At 39.5% G+C, this 20,994-nt stretch overlaps 1 long non-coding RNA gene across 2 annotated transcripts in view; it reads left to right on the plus strand.

Moving 5' to 3' along the window:
- Positions 1 to 20,994, plus strand: part of LOC123348615 — a 72,385-nt gene that overhangs the window by 27,358 nt on the left and 24,033 nt on the right. The window contains exons 1-2 of one of the 2 annotated variants that reach the window (XR_006573221.1): positions 15,437 to 15,672; positions 17,874 to 18,126. This is a non-coding gene — a long non-coding RNA (uncharacterized LOC123348615). Of the gene's footprint in view, positions 1 to 15,436; positions 15,673 to 17,873; positions 18,127 to 20,994 lie in introns of those variants that run through there. The other variant, XR_006573220.1, reaches the window with a different exon arrangement.

Consider the following 20,994-nt stretch of genomic DNA (forward strand, 5'->3'; position numbering starts at 1 on the left):
CGATCTTTCCAGCCAGCAGAGTGTATGATGTATGGGATTTTTGCATGGCATGTTTCCACATGTAACTAGAAAAGGCCACTATACTGGAAGCATGAACTTCTGGAATATCATGGGAATGTCATGGGAACTTCTGTAATATCATGTATCATCTCCTAATAACGCCAAAATGAACTTTTATGTCTCACTTTGCAAGGAGATGCCCACAAAGCCCCCTATGCTGTTTAATCCTTGTAGGATGTCCAGATCTCATTGCAAACATAGGTGATAAATCTGCCAGCATCTGCATCTTCAGAATGCTCCTCCAAAACAGTTATACAAAACACTGTAATATTTTAATCTGTAAACATGCATTTTCTTTTTCTTAAAAGTAGGTTGGAGAGAAGTGTAAATTAGAATCCTTAAATCATAAGGTGACATCCTGGACTCATTTAAATCAATGGCAATACTCCAATTGACTTATAGGGCCAGCATTTCACCTATAATATTTAGGATATAAAAAAGACCTTTCAGGTTCTACCTACACTATTATCAGGCCAGTGCAATGTTGTTTCCTATAATATATTTTCTGGTGTTTATTTTCCAGTCTACTTTTAAACAATTGGGTTTCTACCACTTTCCTCAGGATATTATTCCACAGTCTAATAGATCCTGTTCATGCTGGTCTTTGAATCGGCTTTCAAATACCCACTAGTTTCTTCAAAGCCTTTTGAAAAAGAATTGTTTTCAAGGATATATTTGCACTGCCAGTATTATGATTTGTTGTTCATCTTGTGGATTTTTAAAGATCTCTGTACTTGGTATTCAAATTAATGGCCTTGCTGTATTTGGCTGGATAAAACACATTCAGTACAATGTACATAATACTTACATTTCTCTGATATGCATACTTGGTAAAAGCTTTCTCAGTTTCATCATTTAGACAGGTAGGATCCAGTAAATCATGCACTGCACTCAGAGTGGGATGACAGTGGGGTTGCGGGTAGAGGAAAATAGCAGGCAGCTGCTGCAGGAGACCTATCCAAAAGCCTTGAGCCAATGTTTAAACCTGAAAGGTGTGAAGTGGTTTGAAATGCATTAAACATTATTCCTTTTCTTTCTCCACTTTCAAATGCCTTATTGGAGGTTTCAGTAGAAGCTTATGTTTCCAATATATGGTCTGCTCTTGTTTCCAACCCCATATGTACCAAAGTATCATTCTAAATCCATTCTGCCACTGGCCAGCTGCGGACCCTCGCACATATCACTTAGTTCTAGATTTTCAAAAATGTCCACTAGCGTTGAGTACTTCTGTTTTCTTGGATATCAAGCTTGAGACAAGCTGAATATCCTACACGAGCTGATGCAGGGTCGCACAGCGGATTCAGGGGGCCTGGGGGCAAAGCAATTTCGGGGGCCCCTTCCATAAGAAAAAGTTGCAAAACTATAGAATATTATATTCTCGTGGGACTGGGGCAAATTGTCCCATTTGCCCCCCCTGCTGGGCAGCTCTGAGCTGATGAAGTCAATGAGAGTTGCACGTGCTTGACAATGCTCAGAATTGTACTTGATATTTCTAAAACTGGAGGCCCAAATACTGAGGTGCACACAACTAGTGGATAATCTAGTCCTGAATTTCTCTGATTCAGTTTCTCAGTGTATAAAATGAGAAAGTGTCACTCTGGATTCAGCACTGTGCTATGCCAGCTCTGACAGAGGGATGTTGTGATGATAACAGAGTATCCATAGCCCCTGCTCCAGTGGGTCACCCCACCTCTTGGACATTTTTGAGCCTAGATCTATCAGTGCAGACCTCATTGCATGCTGCAGAAATCCATTTGACCATATCTGTATGGTAGTGGCAGCAGCAGCAAAGTGGAATGGGTCACCCGGTAATCTGTCAGTAGAATAAAAATACATCCTTGATCTCAGTCTGAGAAGGAAAGTCTCTGAGCTTGATTCTCCTCTCACTTTTATACCAGTTTCAAACCCTGTCTTGGAAATTGGCTATTCAGCAGTTAAAGTACAGTAGCTAGGGGACATCTCCTACAGTATATACAGTGGACAATGGAGAAATACTACCTGAGGGCCAAATTCTGTTCTCATGAAGGGGTAAATTCAACATAACTCCATTGATTTAAATCTAGTCAGTCCAGACTTGCACCAGTGTAAATGAAAGAGGAATTTAGCCCTTGGCTAGAATTTCTCCACTTGAAACTCTCCATTCTCCACAGTAGGCTGTACAGATATGCGCCCCCATTATGACTTTAGCAACTGTAAGCTTAACTGCTGAATAGTCAGTTTGCAATACAAGTTTTGCTATTCATAATTATTGTCTGGAGGAAAAACATCAGTAGACTGTGTGCATAAACAGGCCAAGTATCCCTGTTAGATGAAGGCAATGGTAATTTAGTGGAAAGGATCAACAGAAAGGCAAACCTATTGCATCTCATCATTCTCCCTTAAGCTTTCACTTAATTTCCTCCTAACACACATTGTCATGACTTTTTTTTAATTTCACACAAGCTTTTGTCAAGGTTAGAACATCTAATCAGTGAGAACAGAACTTTTTTTTTTTTAATTTAAATTCACTGCTTGCTAGTCTACTCCCTTAAACACACAAGAACACAAACTATCTTCACAAACCTATATACACACTGTCTCTCATTGTCTCAGATCCTTGTGTGTGTGCACATGCTCTTTCTCTGCTTCTCTCACTCACGCACAATCACACAGTTTTCTTCTTCAGCATCTCCAGTTTTACTTCATAACTATAACATATCACTGGATCCCCTCTTGCATGGCAATTGTCCTGTTTTAAAAAAAATGAAGAAAATAACCTTTTGCTTACCTTAAACCTAAAACAATAGGTGTTTAACTGAGTGTCAGAGAGAGAAAATTAAAATAATCAATGTAATTTGCAGTCTGGTCAATGTCATTGGTATTAATTTACCGCTCCTCTCAACTGATGAGAATCCTTTTACCCTTTCTGCTACTTGGTAGCATCTCAGCAAAAATTACCAGCATCACCCCACTTCTTGCAGTAGGCTGTGAAAACACAACCTACTATAGGTTTATGCATGCACATTCTAAAAGAAAAGGTACTACATTTCTCTTCCAGATTTCTAAGCCTTGTTTATGTGCTAGCCATATAAGTATTATGAATAAGAATATAAATTCCTTATTGTTTTCACCCAGAGCTTAAAAAATTCTAAAATCTGTTCCAGAAATACAATTTAGGTATTTTTCGCCTCACATTAATTGATGATCCTGCTGCTGCCATAACGAGGCAGTTTCCCAATAGCCTGGACATGTCTCTTCTTTAGCTGAGGTCATGATGATAACAAAGATTGCACATTTAATAGTCGAATGGGGGGGGGGTGTCAGGTTATCTATCAAGGAATCACTTTGATCCATGACTTCTATGAAGCACACGTCCCCAAAAGAAACTCTCTTGTACCTGTCCCATTGGGATTGAAAGCTCTTGTATATAAGGAGTCAAAGATAATTGGGCCCCCACTAATCCACAATCCCATTAAACTGGTCACCGTGAAACATGGAGATTTATGACCAAACTTGTTTTAATAACAAATCTTTCAAACTGATTTTTAAAGGGATATGCTTCACTAATTTTATTAGTTGCTAATTCCATATTTATCTAGCCATTATTGGTAAAATCTGTTTAGCTTGAAAACACAAAGTTTTTCCCGTTTTTTTTTTTTTTTTTTAAATTCAGTGATTCCTGAGTTGTTGAGGGTTTTTTGGGGTTTTGGGGGTTTTTTTCTCCACTGGATTCCTAAAAGCAGCAAAAAGATAGCCAGAGTTCTTGTTTATTTCATTGTTTGCGCACTGGTATCATCAAACATCCACAAGAACGTGAACAGATCTGAGAATAGTTTTTGCTTGTTCATTTACAAAGTAGAACTGTACAAAACTAAAGGGTTTAAAATTTCATTATAAACCCCCAAACCTGGGTCAGACTCACCAAAATTATTATTTTTTTTTGGTAATCTTGGGTTTACTCTCCATGGTACCAAATCTATCCACTATCTAGTTATTTGTAGCATTCTTACTTTTATTATTTGTTGAAGTTTATTAAGTGATCCCTAGAGGCCCCAATCAAGATCAGTTGTGCACTGTACAGACACCTAGTAAGAGAGATTGTCTGCTCCAAAAAAATTACAATGTAAATAGGAAAGATAGATTAAGTGAATTGTCCAAGGTCACATGGGAATCCTACATTAGATGAGCATTTAATGAGATGAGCATTTAATGCATTTAAATGCATTTAATGCAGCTCTTCTGATTCTCATCCTAGTTCAGTAACCACAAGACCAATTATTCCATTATCATGGCCACATCTTGGGACACGTTTCAAGCAAACCCAGGTTGACTGTGTTCAAGCCTGAAATCAGGTGAAACTTTTCAGTTGTGGCCGAGTTTTGCTTTGAGCTTGGGGAGCACTCACAGGGTATAAATGTATGCAAAGTTAATGAAATTTAAAAGATGTTTGCAGGGAGGGGTGTGGGTCTCAGAGTCCAGGTTCCAGCCTTAGTAGGAATGCCAATACCACTATTTTTAGCCATGTAGTTCAAGCAGGAGTCCGAGAGTCATGGGAGATGGGGAGGTTGTTTTGGTGTTTTTACTATATAGATGTTCCCATGGTTTATTGTGTGTCTTGCATAAATGGTAGCTATTTAGCTTTCTATAAACAGGGAAGGTACTTGGAATCAGAAGAATAATCTCCTCCAATGTATAGCCACTTCTTAATGTGATCAAGCATTAGGTCCCTTAACTGAGATTCTGTCATTCTCTAAGGTCCTGATGCTATCAAGGACACTCATGCTAGTGTACCTATATCAGTTCAGTTACTATAGTCCAAATTTCCCAGTGCAATTTAGTTAGCATCAGTGCAGTGGTATAGTCTGGTGTAGCACTGGTATAGCTACATTAATGTAGTTATACCAGTGTGAATTTCCTTAATGGAAGCCATACCTAATGTTCACTTCCTGACAGTTTTCTGGGGCTTGGAATCTGCATTTCAGCCAAACCCTTGTCCTAGCATTTTCTGATGAAGGTACAACACCCTATGTTCCTTCTCTTTCATACATTTTAAATTCATGTCACTTGGCAATCCATATGAACAGGCCTTTCCTTTATTTTCCATAATCTCTAAAGCACTAGGAGAAAAGCTTTGGGAGTGCACCAGGAGAAATATGTCGATAATTATGGTTTTAAAATTTTAAGAGGCTTCATGCATCATATGAAGTTTTATACTTCATCAATAACTTTAAAACATTTAAATTGATTTATCTACAATTGTGGCATATTTAAGACTTTTAAAACACCATGGCACGTGTGGCTTTCCCTGCATGTTCTGTATTTTGAAAATACTTTAGAATACGTTAATGTGTGACGTGTCTACAGGCTATTAAAAATTATCAGAGGTGTAATTAACTCTTTAGGCTGTCTGCTTAATGAAAGCAGCAGATATACTAAGGCATTATATATCACTTAGGCTCAGTTGTGCTAAATTGCTCAGCCTTTAGTCACAACAGTTGTAACAAAGCTTGGAATAAATCATGCAGAGTGTGCTCATAATGCTAAACCTATGACTTTTGTTTGTGCTTTTGCCAGCATGAATTCTTTTTCATTTCGACAACGCAATAGAAACAGAAAGTGTTTCTAGTTTGTTCTGTTCATGTTAGATTTAAATTTGTGCTCAGGTGTAGGTGGTTCTCTTTATTTTTTCATAGTCAAACCCTTTTTGTTTTTGTTTTTCCTGTCTGCAATTAGTTTAGATCAAAGAATTTCAGCCTCATTAATGAGTTACTTTGAATTATTTTACTGGTCATTAGCTGACCGACTAGCTAGAGTTTCTGATCACCTTTCAGTTCCTCACCCTCCACCCGACCTTCCCCACTCATGTGTTGGTTTGGTTTTTTTTTCAAATTTACCTACCTGTTCATTAGAGATGGTCAAAACACAGAATTTCCATTCTGCAGAGAATGCCAACATTTTGAAACTTCCTTTCATCCTTAATCAGAACAAAAATAAATAAATTTCAAAAATTCCAGCAAAATGAAAATTCTGAAAAATATTGTTTTGGAAGTATAGAATCGACCTAATTGAAGCACTTGGTTTCAGACCACAAGGCCTCAATATTTTGGTATCACTTCTCCTGCCATGGAAGTGCAGCCATCACTCAGGATGCAGAAGCTGTTTCCTATTTCAGAGCAGTATTAAACATTGTACAAATAGGAAGATGAAGGAATACCACATCCAACAAAACTGCAGAGGACATTTATCAATTGAGGTACATATGTGGCCCCATCCCTATCATAGCTTGAGTGCCTGAGAATCGTTGAGTGAAATAATAATCACATTGCCCTTGTAATTACGGAAATATCTTCATTTTGCAGATGAGGAACTGATATTGGATCCTAAGATCACAAGGGAAGTGTGTGGCAGAGGAACAGAGCTGAGATCTTCTGAACCCTGCCTAATCCGGTAGCAAGGCCATCTTTCCTTGCTCAAAAATAGGCAAGAAGTTGGACATCGCTGTGAGGTTAGCACCCTTACTAATTTTTCATAGATCCAAAAATATTGCCCATCCTTTAAAAAAAAAAAAAAAAAGAATGCACTACGGCTTATTTCCTAAATCAACCATACGCTGGAATTTTATCTTCACTCCTGAGTGGAGAGATCACATAAAGCAACTGCAGTCAATATTTAAATTTCATGTGTTCATATTTAAAATAGAAAACAGGGAATTGTATGTAATAAAACTGACATTTGTGCTGACCCCTTATCACCTTTTCGACTGTGGTTCTTTCATAGGGGGGAAACAGTCTGTACTCCAGGGGGGGTAGAACCTTGTTCTCTTTTTGAAATAGCTTGAAACAGAATCTCCCCAGAGCACATTTACTCACACGTCAGAGGCACCTCACCCTTAACTTTACAGTGATAAGGTGGGGGCCTTCTGTCCACTCACAAACAGAGCTGAAAATTATTTCTGCTTCTCTGCTGACAGATCCTGTCTGTCAAAAATGATAGATGGGCATTTTCTTAAAGGAAAAAAAAACACTTGACATGAAATTTGAAAAATGGTGTGGCTGCTCTTGGCCAGACTTTTTAAAGAAAAGTTGACAGAAAATTTGAAATATGGCTTCTAAGCCCATTCTATCATCGTTTTTTTCCCCATAAAGAGTCAGCTGCTCTCCATTATCAGTATGCCATTTGGGCCAGTGAGTTAAATATTATGATCTAGCACTGCACAAAAGTCTGAATGTTTTTACCATATTTACATTGTATTGGCATTTTTCTGATAATGAGTTGAACATTTAGCCACAAATTAAAGAATTCGTCCCAGATCTTCAGAATTGAATATGTGCACATTTGCACACCTAACATGCTTGCATATTTATGACCCAGTCCATCTGTCACTGAAGTCAATAGGAGTATCTCCATTGGCTCCAATGGGAGTTGATTTGGCCCTCACAGCACTTCATGTGTGAGTGCTTACCTGAAGGCAGAATTCATCCAATATGTATTCCCACTAGTGTAATGCTGTTGGGTACTGATTCCATTCTCACTTCATGCTGATGTAAATCAAGAGTAATTCCAAATGAAATCAGTGGCACAAATGCTCTCCTGCTCCCAGATCCAATTTGAAAGGTGGGATGGGTCAGCCCTTTTCTTCTCAGGGCCAATGTTTGTTGGCCCTGGTATAGATTAAAGTAGCGTCAGGGCTGCTCTAACTTGTGACAGCTGGCAATGCTGTGCCTAAGGGATTATATATCATATGGAGATGTCCAGAACACATTGTATTCAGGCTATTCTCTTTCTCCATCTCTAGTAACATGAACACACCCCTGCACACTGCTCATGAATGGCAGAGTGGCACAGAAGCTAGGTACATAGGCTCTGTAACAGATAAGAACTTCCCTCTGCCAGGGGAGTTCTCAGCTCGCCAGATCCATCTGCTATCTTGAGTAGTGCAAAGAGGCTGGAATGCTGTAGAGAGTCCAGCTCAGTGGTGGTATTCAGTTGCAACACTTCTGTGTGTGAAATCAGAATCATGTCATAGGTATCAAGGAAAATGAACATCTATAACAGGACATGTATGGAAAGTTAGAAAGCCCACATTCAGTATCTAAAGTTAATGAAGTTATAGTCTTTAGGTTTGAACCTTTGATACAGCAAAACATTTTGTAATACACACACTGTGCAAATGCAATTGCCATTTTAAAACTTGCTCGTATCTTTTGCTGCATTAAAGTATGGTTCCTCCAAGAGATCTAAAGACCCTAGTCCACCTAAAGGATGACGTGTCTTAAGAACTCAATACATTTAGTGATGACAAGCCTTTTTGTTTCTTTTGAAAGTAATATTGGGCGTAAAAAGCTATTTAACTAACAAACTTTGTTACCTTTTTCTAACAGAAATAAATTCCCAAACTGACTGTCTTCATGTTTTCTAGGGGCAAAATATGTTGCCATATAAAACCTCTGTGAGTGCCAATTTTTATTCTAGAATGAAATTTCACCACAATGTAAGCCTTCGATAGTAGGAATTTATACTAGATATTACAGTTATTGAATGTAAAATTGATACCAAAAAGGTTTAAAAGCAACTGCCAAAAGAGGTTGGTTGGTTGGTTTTTTGCATTGGCTTGAAAGGGCTATACAATAATGATTTATTTTTTAAATGTAAAACAAAGGCTTAACTGTCAAAACAAAGGCTCCTTAATAACAGGTGATAAGCATAGTATACATGCTTAGATTGTTGGTTAGGAATGTTTGTTTAGCTAAACAAAATCAATACCATCCCCCCAACTTTCTTGAGCAACCCTACAATAACAAACCATTGCGTAACACTGTAGTGTTCCTGAGCAATAGGAAAGTCAGACCAGTGTGCAGAGACCACTACTTATGAGCAATATTACAATAACAAAGAAGGTTGGAGCAAACCAGTGTCCATACCCGGTGCTTATGAATAGCATTACTGTTAACAATCCACTGTGTCCAAAACACAACAGTCCTAAATAACTTTATAAATATGAACCAAGAAGTATGTGAAATACAGGGATGGGGGAATTTGCAAAGGAACAGATTTCTGCTTCCATTTCCCAATGGCTTTATTTTAAACTACACTGAGGAAAAGAAGATTTTTAGAACTTATTAAAAATAACTTTACATTGCCTTTTTAGATTGTCTATTGATATCCTAACCCATACTGGCATTTGTTCATCCAGATCTCTCTACACACATGTATTCATAATGATACATCCTTCAAATGGCACAGTTCTTCTGCGGTTGCTACCTGTCAGTGCTTGTACTCGAGAACCTTGAATATCAGTGACTCACTAATGTTTTATGATATTTTACCTTACTTTATGGTCGTCATTTATGACAAGACCAAAATGACATAAACTGCCATAAAGCAAAGCAGTGCAATCATACAAATGACCATAAATCAAGGTAGCAACACAAAAAGGTCATAAAAGGAAAGAAAATTGAAGAAGAAAACATTTGAGCTTAGATTCAGAAGTCTGGAGTTAGCAGCCCCAAAGTTGAGGACAGATGGATGTGAATAAAAGCAAATTCAGTGTTCCACTGTTACTAATCATTTTGTGTGTGCATGGCTGCATCGACAGATTGATACATTGTTAAATCTTCTTTACTTATAAGCCAGTTATGATGCATATATTAGGCTGCATACAGTGTGCCCAGGTCTTTCTGGTGACACATTAGCTTCTATTTGTCTTAGTTTGCTCTTGAAGTTGTCCCCAATGTAAATAATTTTTAAGGAAATTTCCCCATAGCCTTTACATATTTGTTCAGAGACCATTTTACTGTCCTGTTGCATTGTAAAATAGTCAGGGTAGGTATAGAGACTTCCTAGAAAGATGATGCATCCTTTGGCTGGGAGAGAGGCCGTCTAGTTTGGTCAAGAGAAAAGATTGGATGTTGCTTGGAAAGGGGATTAAAACAGAGCTGCAGGCATTTGTGAAGTGGGGTGGGTGGATCAGGTTAGAAGTAATAGTTTATTCCTCTGTATGAGGTCAGAAATAATTGAAGGGCTCTGTCCTGTGTGGTGGTCAGTGTGCCACGGGAAGGAGTGAATCAATGGGAATGGAGGCCCCAGCCTCTCACCGTATCAGAGGCTAAAAGGGAGAGGGGGGAACTATATGGAATGTAGTAGAACTGTATGTGCACCACACCTTAAAGTTATACTATCATAAAAATGAGAAACTGCTAGTTGTAGAGATAACAGCATTTATGAGGAGGATTTATGGGCAGTTCGTGTGGTATGAATATATACAGTACAGAACACCAGAGGGGATGAATTCCAATGGACAATCCTGTTGTTTTAGCAGTAACTTGAACGTATTGTCGGTATCATTATTTGACTAATGGAAGTGTTAATGGAATAATATATATTTCACCTCTTTTTCCACCCTGTGCCATTCACCTCTATGTTAACAGCTACTGGTGCTTAACAAAAATGTGTACTGAGATAAACATTGAAGTTTAATTACATTTATTTTAACACCCTATCTTTGCTCATCCTTGTACCCCGCCCCCCACACACACACACCCTACTTGCAAAGCTATTTTCAATGGAGTCTGTTTTCTTTAAACATTATAAATAAATATTTTTATTCCTATTCTTTAAGTCCACTGCTTATCACCCTATAACTCTGCTTCTCTCTTTCTAAAGCCAGTCTCTTTCCCCTTTTGTTGGTACAGTGGTAGCATTTCCATTAGTTACTGATGTAAACTCTGCCAATCGTATTTTATACATGTATGGCCATTTTCATTCCAAACACATAATAAATTATGTACATCCAACCCTTTGAAATGCAACTGGTTCTGGGGTGGAGGGTGGCAGCCAAGCAGGCAACTGTTCCTGGGAGGTGCTGAGCATTCACAACTCCCATTGTCTTCAGCTCACACAGTATAAAATTGCTGAGTCAAGAAATCAAACATCGGCTAAACTGATCAGGTGCTCTAGTGCATCCCTCTCTGGTGCTAGATTGCTCGCTATGGAGTATTTTCAACAGCAGTTTGTAATTGTGCGAATGAAAGTGATGGTAAAGAACATCCTGACTAGTGCTGGGTGACATTTTTCATACAAAACTTTTTTTCTCCAAAAAATACAGATTCAGGTTGACCCAAACACTTTACAGATTTGTGTTGAACGTGCCAAATTGTTTTGGTTGAAAACAGCAAAAACAAATTCAGAAAAAAATCACTGGTTCATTTTTACATTTTTGAAATGCCTTTTTTCCAAAATTTCACTTTATTTTTATGTAATAAATAAAACCTAGAAAACAAAACCAAGTTTGGCCAGATGAGAAAATCAGTTATTCTCACAGCTCTAATCCTGACCTCCCCAAAACACAACAAGGAGGCCATATGGACTAGAGTAAATGAGCTGGAAAAACACTTGAACTCCCAGGAAGCCCATGTGAATGGAAAACTACTAGATCTGTTCTTTTTAAATGATATAAATCTTGATCTACTGCTACTGGCTCAGACGGGTTAGGGAATGGGGGATGCAAATGCAAGTAAGGAGAGGTCTTTGTACCAGGGGGCAAGGCAGGCAGAATTTGCATCCAACTTCCTGGATGAAATGCTCCCTGTGGAAGCTGCCATGGGATGCCCTGAATCAGTGAATCCCACAATCCCCATGGCCAGCAATCCCACTTTGGGGGTTGTGCAGACCTCTCTTTCCTCCACCCAATGCAGGAAAAGAGATTTGGGGTGCCTTGCACCACTGCAATCTACTTCTGGGTGGATTTTACGCAGTTCAGGGCTCTGTGGACCTGGGAGTCCTAGGATATTAATTCATGGAAAGAGCAGTGGACAAGCCCTTCTAAATATCTTTAAAGTGAAATAATCTCAATGGGAAAGGGTGGTCTTGTGGAGTGGGAGCCAGGAGTTCATTTCCTGGCTCTGCCATAGACTAATTGTGTGACCTTGGGAAAGCAATTTAATCTTTCTATGCCTCAGCTCATGCCCTGTAAAATGGGGAGGATGCTACTTCCATATCTAACAGGGGGCATTTTGAATATAAATTAATGAATGTCTATGAAAAGCTCAGAAACTGTGTGGTAATGGGGAGCATATAAGTACTTAGATAAATGAAATAATTATAGGCATTCCATTACCCACATATCACAGTTGTGACCAGAGACCGTGGCAACTGGATGCTTTATTGATGGATCATATTAATACAAGATTATTAGATATGCCCTCCTTCATTGCATCTGTATGTCCTACAGTAAGAGCAATGATTAAATTAATCCAATTCAATCTGAACAGGCATAGGGCCTGCTTTTGTTCCCATTCTAGTCAATGACAAAACTCACATTGAGTTCAGTGGGGTAGGACTGGACCCATAATAGAATTCCTTTGTTTCTTGTGGGTCATCAGCATTCTCTTGCACTTAAAGATCAGGACCAGACACCAAGAGCAGAATACAGTGCTTCTTACTTGCAAGGGCAATGTAATCTGCACAGAAATCAGCAGGATAACTCACATGAGGAAAGGGTTTGCAGAATCAGACCCCTAGATCCAATTCTTCAACCATACTACATATACCAAGAGAAATTTCATTTGCCTTTAAAAAGACTTTTTGCAGGACGGAGTTACCCTGCTCAAAGGAGCACTCTCTCTTTAACCTCTTTTCACTGACATGGAACTTTTATTTATTACGATGGAGCTTCTGCTGTTACTCTACTCAAGAAAATAAAATAGGACAAATTAACAGAGGGAGCCAAGAGTAAAAAAGAAGCTGGTATCTGCATTTTTGATGCAGTCTATGCATTCTCATTATTACATTGTCTTTTTGTATTACTTTTGATTTATAATGTAATTGGGGAACTATGGAAATGTTAATGGGAATGATGCTGTTTTGAAAATGACAAAGTTGTTTACTAATTACTGCCTTTAACTTAGGCTAATTTTTGTAGTATTAAAACACTTTAGAAATACCCTTTTTTGAGGGTTGCCTTGAAATTGTTGTCTAGTTTGAACTCAGTCTTCAGTTAACTGAGTTTTCCCCCTTAAAACTAAGGACATGTAAATTAAAAATTTGCTACACTGGAGTTCAATCTCAAACCTATTCATTTAGTTAAATATTTAGATGAGAAATTGTTGCTTGTATGTTTATTTATTTATTTTTGTAACATCCAGTGTGCTGCTCATTATCTTAGGGGAGATGGAGAATATTGCAATGATTATTAGCGAGCTTGGTAATGAGATTACTGAACCATTTGGAGTTGACTTTTTTGTGATGCATAATTACAGGGGTTTATTTACAGTGTGATTTTTTTTTTAAATGATTCACATTTGTATTCTTTGTTCTTTGTCTGAAGGATTCAGTTCTTTAACTCTCTGGATGCTTTGCAATTCCCCCTGAAACGGAAATGAAAAAGATTGTTAAAAAATAAAATATAAACAGAAAGATTTTAAACAGCTCTGTAGGCCTGATCCTTCAAACTCATGTATACACGAGTAGTGTCACTGAGGTCAAATGGGACTATGCATGTAAGTAAAGTTACTAGTGTTTAAGCATTTGGTCTAGGTTACTGTTTCAGTGTCCATTGAATCTTTCCTGACTTCATATTGATTTCCATTGGCACTGGCTGGGACCGTAAATATATGATATTCTGATAGCATATGAACAGAAAGGAAAAGCCACCCGGCAGGTCTCAGATATCTAGCAAACATAATGTGGAAATGTATATCGTTTTATTTCTTGCTTCTCTGAATGACCTGGGCCAAAACCCATTAAAGTTGATGTAAAGACTCTCATTGACTTCAGTGGACTTCCTCCTGTCTTCCTCCTTTTCCTGCAGTGCTGTTAATATGTACTTTCATATGCTTCCTTTAAACCAGGGGTAGTCAATAGGCAGACCAAGGGCCAAATCCAGACCACCAGATGTTTTTGAATCTTATTTACTTTCTCTGGAGTCTGAACTTTGTCTATACCTTGACCAAGAAATTTGGACCGTGACAAAAAATAATTGACTACTCCTGCTTTAAACCAAGTCTCATGTGATCCAATGGATATACCTCTTGCACTGTATTTTTCCTTTAAATGAAATGAGTTCTTGCATCATAAACACTTGTGTACTATGCAGTGGCATAAATACAGCACATTTCTGAGACTACACAGCAAAGATGTTCCTTCCCATCACAAAGTGACAGAGAACCTGATTAGAGTATCCCTGCCATGAGGAAAAAAACCAGACAAAAAATATTGTATGTTCTGGGTAAATTTTACTCTTCAAATTACAGATTCAGCTAAACTGCTATCTCCCTCATTGTGATAACTCGTCACACTGTCAGAATTTAAGCACCTTAGCGATCTTCTGGGAGTAAATGTCCTTATGTACATGTCTTAAAAGATAGCTACCCTGGGGTTTCTATCAAGCTTACATGATCATATATTGATGCTAGGCTTATTTATTTCAGTGGTTCTGAAGTACAGTTAATCATTTTACTAAGGTGTCCTATGTGGTATATAATTAATAAAACATGTTGGCTTTGGAAGAAAGCTGTGCTGAAGATTCAGGTGAACCAAGAGAAATATAGTTGCTTCTTTATATTCAACAGAGATCCTAGACTGTAAAGGTTGAGATCGTCCATGGACAGAAATGAGGAACAATGTTAATTTTTTTCATATACCCCCCCCTTCCCATATCACTTTCCACAATCACTCAACTTAAACACTGATCAACTGCTAAATTTTTGCCAAGAGAGAGAGTAAAATCATTAATTTAACTTCTCACTGTTTTGCCTCTGGTGACTGCTGTCACTTCAGGTAATAGCTTGTCTGTGGTTCTGACCCAATTCCAAACCCTGTTTTACCATACTCAACCAATTAATCTAATGGTTCATTAATTGCAAACATCTGAAATCATTAGAACCTGATTGAGCACAAAAGCATCAAACCCTGGGAAGCTGTGACTGCTTAGCCAGCAAATGGTCTCATTGCAAAGGAATGTCAATGTTTATAGTAAATGTAACCTAAACTGGGGTGTTCATTGACATATCCCTCCATTTGTATACAACGGCTCTGACATCTATCAGTTCAAGAGTGCATGATTTATCCAGTGCTATATCCTGGAACTGACAAGCCAAAGATTACAGCTTAACCTACATGAAAGCAGAGGCTGTATGTATTCCTAAAATAAATATTTAGTAACTGACAAGCTCTGGTTAATATTAATTCATGATAGAAAGCAGTCAATTTAAGCTTACTTCATGCCAAAATCTATTTGTATTTTGTAAATCATTTTTCATGAATGTGGTCTAGAGAGGCTCAGGAAAATATGGGGAGAGGGAAAGGTTGCTCTGTTATTTGACTTACATTTTATACATTACCCATCTGTATTAAAAGAGAACCTTCCACTGATACATTCTTTTCCAGTTCTAAACAGTAATTTGTATCTAAACAGCACTATGATAGTAACTAGTGATGTAGCTGATGTTTTTAAGTGAATTTAGTGCGTGTGAAAGAACTCAAATGGACAGCATCAGAGAATGAAGCCCTGTGTTTACCCAGGGAATGTATACAGCATGGATAGTAGTACTGCTAGCACACAGCCCCTTCCTTGTGCCTCAACCCCCAACTGGAGGATGAACTTCAAGGAGATGGGAGGTCCGTCTCTCCGACCTGGTCAGTCTTTGACTTTCTGTTTTAAAAGAGTCTGTCAGTGGTGCCAATTGTGCTGATATTTTTGACAATGGGTAAAAATGGAGGGGAAAGGAATGGGGGGTGGGGATTCCACAAAAATGTTTTTGAATTTTCACATTTTCTGAAATTTTTTGAGGAGCTTTGTTGATATGGTCTTCTCCACTATAGTAAACAGTCTAAGACCATAAATTAATGTTCCACTGGCCAAGGTTAATTTCTGCATAGAAAGAAAGGGAGATATTGAGCTTGTTAGTTCAGAGTTACTAAGAAGAAAGATTTGAATATGTGTGCAATAGAAAAATAATATTGTTGCCCTTTTCGACCTGAGCAGTTAGCCAATATTCATGGTCTTCCAAGTTGTTTCTGTTAGAAGCAGACGGTGGAGTTGGGTATTTCTTTGATGCAATCCTGTATATTTAGAAGAATTCACATAAAGTACTCTTTCCTTGAACACCGCAGGAATCAAACAGCAGGAGGCAGTTTCTTTGTACGCAGTTCCCAGCCTCTTTCCAGCCAACACTGCCCAAAAGCTATCTCCCCTACCTTTTCCCCAAAGTCACACTACAGGTGCTTCCCTTGCAGCTTCCTTGCTGCCTTGACTACATGCTTTTGACATGTTCCTTGGCTGCTTTACTCACTCACTCACACCTCCATCCAAAAATACACAACCCCTTGCACGTCTATTCAGTCCACAGCAATCCTCTGTCCACCTACCTCAGATTCCTGACCAGCCTTGCATGTGGCCTGTGATTTGGGCGGTGGCTCCAATTGTTTCAGTTGTCTTAGCCCATAAATGAGTATGATCATGTCTTATGTTTATTCTGAATGAAGAGTGGCTGTTACACCCACCAGCTTCAACAAGATTTCACCCAACCCTCGGCAGAATAATATTGCCCCTTTTTGACCTGAGTGGCTAGTTAAAAGTTTGGGGTCCTGGGGATGCTCCAGATGGAAGTAGAAATTGGTGGTCTTTTTTTTTATGCAATCTTGTTTATTAACAAGTAATGTATGAAGTCCTGCTTTTCTGAACACAGGAGGAACCGAGAACTAGAGGCTATTAGCTTAGAACACCAAGATCTTTAGCCAACAGACCAAGAAAGTTCTCTTTGGCTTTTTCCAGAGTCTCACTATGCTCACCAGCTACTGCTTGACTTTCTTAATTTTTGCCTCTGCCTCTTTCTTCTGTTCTTGTCTGTTCTCTAGTCCTCTGTGTTCTGCCAATATTCTCATTCTCTCTCTCTCTGCTCTCACAGTCCAAAACCGCTGGGTGGGTTCACCTAACTCTGTTGTCTTAGGTTGAGGCTTGTGATTAATTTGTCCTTACAGTTATGATAACAGAAGGGTAAGTTCACACCCATTAACCTCAGTGAGATTTTTAACTCGACCCATAACAAGGTTGCAGCTAATTCATAACAATAATACTGTAGGTATAACAGGCCTGAACCAAAATTTCCTATTCAGAAACATCCAAATTTTGGAGGTGACTTGTAATCTGACCTTTGAGCTCCTGTTCTTATTTTCTGCTCAGTCCCATCTCGTGTGTGTGTGTGTACACATATGTGCAATCTATATTGTAATCAGACCTGGGTGAATTGGAGGGAAAAGATCTGGCTAGTGGAGGGGACTATCACCCACTTCAACATCCATCCAGTAAAGGACTCCATAATCACTAAAGTACAGGAAAAAGAAGGGCTGAAAGGGGCTTAGGAGAGAGCCACCTCATGGGAATGGGAGCACACAGCTGGAGCCAGCAGCCTAGGAGTTGGCTGTGGAGATGCCTGAGGAAACTCTGGGGGTATTTCTACATTGCATAGTAAACTTGGGTCTGTGGGACCCATGCGTGCAGGTCCATTCTTTCTCAACTCATGCTTGAGCATCCACACTGCAAGCCGTCATATCCATACAGCGCTACCAGACCTGAGTCCGATCATGTTGGCTCTGTAGTGTATCCCAGGGTTCTTAGTGCCCTTGCTAGCTTTAGCCACTCTAGGGCTTGGTTCATAATGTACTGTGGGAGAGCTTGTCTGTCCATCCTGTGGTACTTGACCAGAAGTGATCTTAGGCCCCCAACACATCCAGCCAAGCCATTTTTGAGTCTGCGCGCTCCCTACAGCCGAACATGTATCCTGCACTGGCAGACGAACTTCTCCTGTTCACATTTTCACTCTTGTTTCGTGATTCAGGCAGACATCTTTGAGATGCTGAGGGATATTTTGGTGGCAGTATTCGTCCTATTGAAGACACTTCCCGGATGGAGGTACAGACATGGACAGCCAGGACCCAGCGGATGCTTCTCATGCCTGTTGAGATAACTGCAGATTCCCCATATGTAGATTGGTGCTTCTGGAGCAGGGCCATGATCCCAGACCAGTGGAATCACATTGTCATGCAGACTTGGGATGACCGTCAGTGGCTGCAGAACTTTCACATGAAGAGGTAGATGTTTCTGAAGCTATGTGAACAGCTTGCTTGGATCCTCCAGCATCAGGACACAAGCCTGAGTTGGGGCATGCTGGTCCAGAAGCTGGTTGTTATAGTCATCTGATAGCTTACTAAAGGTTCCTGACTAACCAGTTTGGTGCTTGCAAGTCAACTGTGGGGATTGTGGTGATGGAGTTTTGTGAGGAAATCAGCACTGTGATTTATCTGAAGGTGGTGGGAATAAGCAATGTTCCTGAAATAACTGCTGGCTTTGAGAGAGAGGGCTTCCTGAACTCCTCTGGGTCTATCAATGGGACTCGTAGTTTGACCTCCACTAGGAGCATATGAGTACACAGACTCCATCATTCTGCAAGCCCTGGTTGACTAAAAGGCAGGTTCATGGACACCAGCATGGGGTGTACTGGTGAGGTGCATGATGCTAAGGTTTTCTGGAAATTGGGACCTCTTCATGGACAAACTGGGGTGTGGCTTCCTTAATACCCTTTACTAGACTGCCTTTTGGGACAGAGTGAGGATCCATTGGTTTCATCTTCTGTGTTGTTCCTAGGGCAGGGATTCTCAAACTGTGGGTCGTGACCCTTCAGGGGGTCACGAGGTTATTACAAGGGGAGTCACAAGCTGTTAGCCTCCATCCCAAACCCCATCTCACATTTATAATAGTGCTAAATATTTTTAAAAGTGTTCTTTCGTTATAAGGGGGGATTGCACTCAGAGGCTTGCTGCGTGAAAGGGGTCACCAATACAAAAGTTTGAGAACCACTGGCCTAGGGTAACTGCACCTTTTGTATTTCAGGCAGTCGTAGTAAAGCAATTCTCTGTTGTTTGAGTGTGGGAATGTTTATGGGAATTCACCAAGGGATAGATCTTAGTGCTTGGAGCACCAATAGTCCTTGCCCTCGCTACCAAACATCTAGCAAGAACATATATACACACATAAGCGCTCTCAATGACATGCTGTATTGTGATCAGTGATGATACAAATATTATAAATCAGATTTTCAAAAGAGCTTAGCATCCATGATTAGTGTGCACCCAGTGCATATGTGTTCATAAATAATGCATATATATTTAATATCTCCTATATATAGTAATATGCCAGAAATTGCAACAATTCTATTGTTCAGTAGATTAAATTACTTATGGAGTGACATTTTTAATTCCTTGACAATTTTTTTTTAATGGAAACATGGTTCACAATATTCAATGAAAACATTACAATCCTCTGTCATTAGGGTGAATTTTGTTTGCATGCTCTCTTCCTGGAATACTGATGTTAATTTTTACTTAACTTTAATCTTGCAAGGTATGAAGCAATTTAACTAAGTAACCTTTCATTAAAGTTCAGTGCAGTACTTAGGGGTGTTGGGTGCATTAATTGTTAGCTGACAGCTATTATTTCTGTGAAACCTTTTTATAGTAAAATTTCTGTTTGATGAATTGGAATTTACCAAATTTGCATTTCACTGAGCCACACTCAACTTGTGCTTCGAGTTACTGTAGATATTTAACTGGAAAACCAATAATTCTTTAAAGTATTAAATATTTATTCAAAAATAAAAAAAATCACTTAGAGTTCATTAAAGATTGAACTTGGATCTCGACAGTGTTGACTTTGTATGCAGGGAATCATAATAGTACATTATTAGAGTAAGAGCACTTTTTCATATAGATATGATTTCATAGCCAAGGCCAAATCCCGGACTGGACCCTGCTGTGTGTTGTGTGTGGCATGAAGCCTACTGGAGCTGTACTGGCCAGCCTGGCTCCACAGCTGCAGAGACTTAATGGGAACCTGAGGGGGAAATGCTCACCAGAAGGGTTGTGACTTTCTAAGGCTCTGCTGGGCCTAGGGATGAAGTCACAGACTTTGCGCCACCCAGGCACTGGGAGGTGTTATTGGATCTCATAGTGCGTGGGCAGAAATTCCATGGCATTTCCCCTGCTAGTAGACTGAGAAAAGTTAAATTAAACAAACCTTGTTCTTCTGGCTGGTGCCCCTTTCAGCCATTCAGCTGAACCAAATACCTGCCCCGCTACTCTCCCCCACACCTCAATACTACAAGAATCAAAGGGAAGGGCAGCAGAAAGATAAGGAGATAGCAGCAGTGCTGGTGGGGGAGGGGGGGAGAGCAGAGAAAGCAAGGGAGATAGGAGTTGAAAACTACACCAAAGTTGTGAGCCTGAAGAGGAATAAGCATGGTGGCATTACCAACAGTGACAGAGAAGGTGGATTTTGAAGGTAATTAGAAGAGTTTGAATTATAGTCAGTTGATGGGAAAACATCCTGGAAGTGATGTGAGTCTGAATGAAGGGTGAAAGCAGAGAGAGAAATCTGAGAGCATTAGAGATGGTAGCTGAAGCTATGTAATGGACTGAATGTGGTTGTCCAGGGAGGAGGTGTAGCTGGAGAAGGGGAGAGGACCAATGGTAAAACCCTGAGGGATGACATTAGGAAGCAAAAAAGAGCTGCAGGAGGAGAAACCAAAGGGGAGAGTAGTTGTAGCAGTAGGATGAGAACCAAGAGAACACAGTCTCTCTGAAGTCCAGTACACTAAGAGTGTCCAGGGAAAGGGGACGGGCAGCAGTGTTGATGGTGGCAGAAAGATTAAGGGTGAGGATGGGAAACAGGCCATGTGACTTGTATGCCTTTTATGTGCATTGGACTTGTCAACAATACACTACGACTAGGACTGGTCAGAGCTTGATTTAAAGGGAAACCACTCAAACTTTTCTTTCAAACTTCCTTATGTAAGCCTTTCCTTGCTCATTGATCATGACTCCCTCTGCTTTCACCCTTGTTCCTCATCCTTAAACTGCAACCATCCAGTGTGAGCTTACTGGGACAGGGACCCGTGTATGTGT

Source organism: Mauremys mutica, chromosome 13 (genome assembly GCF_020497125.1).
Source record: "Mauremys mutica isolate MM-2020 ecotype Southern chromosome 13, ASM2049712v1, whole genome shotgun sequence".
NCBI lineage: Eukaryota > Metazoa > Chordata > Testudines > Geoemydidae > Mauremys > Mauremys mutica.